Here is a 2,978-nt window from a genome sequence, read left to right as displayed (position 1 = left end):
ATATACTATGGAAGAAAAGGAGTGGATAGATTATGAAGATGAAGAGGAAATAGAAACACCTACTTAACAAACTTAATTTTATGATAAGAGGTTACTCATATCAAAGGATTATAAATCAAAGACACTGTAACTTAAATACAAAGAAAAACATTTACAACAAAATCAATATAAATTATAAATAATTTATTCGTCATTATAACTTTTAAAGCAAGATTATTATTTTTATTGACTTTTTTACGGAACCCCTATATTCTACGGGCACTGCATTCAAAATCGCTGCACTACTGAGCATTTGCACGGGGTAGGCGGAACCACGAGCAATCTTTTATGAGGCAAAAATAGTTTATAAAAAAAACCTTCTTGTAAGTATAAAAGTTTTTGATCTTATTTTGGTAACAGTCTCTTTGATAATCATTTGATATGAGGTTATAAAAAGTAAAGTTGTTTAGTGCGTGATACGTTATCTAAAAAGTTTGAGAAGATTTGTAGTAGTGGACTAAAATGTATGCAGTTCTACCTAGTGAAGTTAGTTTGTAGTCGACATTTAACTTCGATTCACGAACTGAGATTTTGTGTGAATGCTTGTGATAAATAAATCAATAAATACTTCAAATAATAATACCGCCTCCACATTTCTTTGTCATTCAAAATCACAAGGAAACCCACATGAAAAGGCAGTACAATAACTATTCATAAATACACTCTGCATAGACGAGACATAAGTGGGTTCGGATCGATATCTCGTAAGCATCATTATCTCCAGTGATTGAAAGCAGCTGGAAGACTGCCAGAGAAGGCTTGTATGGAAATTAGGTGGCTTGAAAAATGAACACAATGATTGCTCCAAGCTCATAAGTAGAATAACAGTGTTATGAATAGGAATGACATGGCAAAGCGAAACTATGTAGCTGTTAGCTACGGCGTTACGGCGTAGTCTTTCCATACTACGCGGAGGTTTTCTTTTGGAAGAGAATATAACAAATTATGGTTCGAATCCTGGTGGGGAAACATCACAAAAACCACTCTGTGATAAGGACCAACAAAAAGTAACATGACAAAAATAACCAGGCTTCGGAAGGCAAGCCGTTGGTCTCGGTTACCACTTCCTGATAACATCAAGGGACGGTTCAATAATAACCCTGACACCAGGGTTGACCAGACTACATGATAGAAGAAGATAGCACGATATCATTTTCTCTATCAATTAGCAATAACGTGTAATATTTTAAAGCAACTATAAATTGCAGATTTTTAAATTAACTTGAAATCGATTTTACTTGAAACTATATTTTATTAATAATTATAATAGGTATTGAATTTAAATGTACATAATCGTACTAGTTACTTGAATGAACGTATTACGACATTTTAAAAAGTTGTATTGAAAAATGTCGGTTTTAACCATCGTTCCAAAGAAGTAGAAAACATATTTATAAAACTTAAACACACGCCTATAATCCCTAACGGGGTGGGCAGAGCCACAAGTAATCATAGGTAACTTGCAGCCACTATTCATACAAAGTTCTAAGATGGTTGATTTGGGGACCTTTATGGTGACAAGGAATCAGCCCATAACAATTGGGTCGTGTACCAGGTTTAAGATAAGTTATGAAATCGTGATTATTAAATAAAGACAGACCTAAAACTAACGAAAAACAATTTATGTTTTCTATTCAACTTATGAATTTTCAAGAAAAACGTATTAATAATTCGGATATTTTATCACGTTTTTCTATGCCACAGTGTCCATTTTCATACAAATTCCAGAGCATATTCGTGTTTTGACGTTTAGTAAAAAGTAACTGATTTAACTGTGTGTGTTGTATGTTAAAATAAACACTATCCCTCTATCAAAATTTTACGAAAGAAATAAAATAAATAATAACAAGTCCATACGTGAAAACAATTCAATCCACTACATAAACCCTTTACTTCTCAAACAAGAGGAAAATTCCAGTTGTGACGTCAATAAACATCACAAAGCAAATCGCTGAAGTTATTTTAAAACTCAACACACAATTTTTAAAATGAAATCTTTCTACAAGTTCACGCGATGAACGTTAAGGACCTCTCACACTGGCGCGCCGGTAAAACAGGAATAAACGGGAACAAACGGGAGCGAACGGGAATAACAAAGTCGTAAACAGGAGTGAACGGCGAAGCGGCGGTGTAAAAACTAGATGGTGCCAAGTGTCGGTTGTTATTGTCAAGATGCATGGTTTGAGTGTTTAGTGTCAGTGTGATTGTGCCTTAATGGTTTATCGTTTTAAAGATGGTTATGCTGTGACTAGGATGAAACTTGTGATTCTGTCTACCTTTATAGAGATTACGGGAGTCTTGTGTAGTGTTTTTTTTTTACCTTTGATAGTTAAAACACAAAATAACGGGTTCTTACCGCGTTTAAATGGAGATATGAGACTCCCGATATTTCGACACTGTTGCAAGTGCCATGATCACCGCGTAAACTTAAATCAATTTACCTTTGATAGGTTTGTTCTTGGCCCCAGACTTGCCCGAAGGCATTGACGAGGCCTAAGATGGAGCTCACAAGGTGCCTGCTGTTCACTCGGGCCTTGAAAACTCCCGGGTGATATGCATTAGGAAATACAGAAGACGGCAAAGAATTCCACTTTCTGTGTCTAAATGAGTTTAGTGTGATTAAACTCAATTCTGGCGGATTTTTACGGCAAAAGTCCTTTGAAAATACAGCCATCCTTCACTTACGATAGCTGCAAGAAAGAGATATACATATGTGTGGGTGTTTTGTCTTTTACCTCGTAATAACAATGAGCTTCTTATTCATTTATTTATTTATTTTATTTATATATATATATTTAAGATACACCATCGGTATATACATAAAAATTACATGAATAAAATTGAACGGACAATGACCGTATGTTATACCATTACAGGCGTATACAACATTCAAGTTAGTTTTAAACAAATAATAAAACAACACGTACACGTGTTTGAGT

This window comes from Pectinophora gossypiella, chromosome 6 (assembly GCF_024362695.1).
Source record: "Pectinophora gossypiella chromosome 6, ilPecGoss1.1, whole genome shotgun sequence".
NCBI lineage: Eukaryota > Metazoa > Arthropoda > Insecta > Lepidoptera > Gelechiidae > Pectinophora > Pectinophora gossypiella.
Note: the sequence above shows the minus strand (reverse complement) of the source record.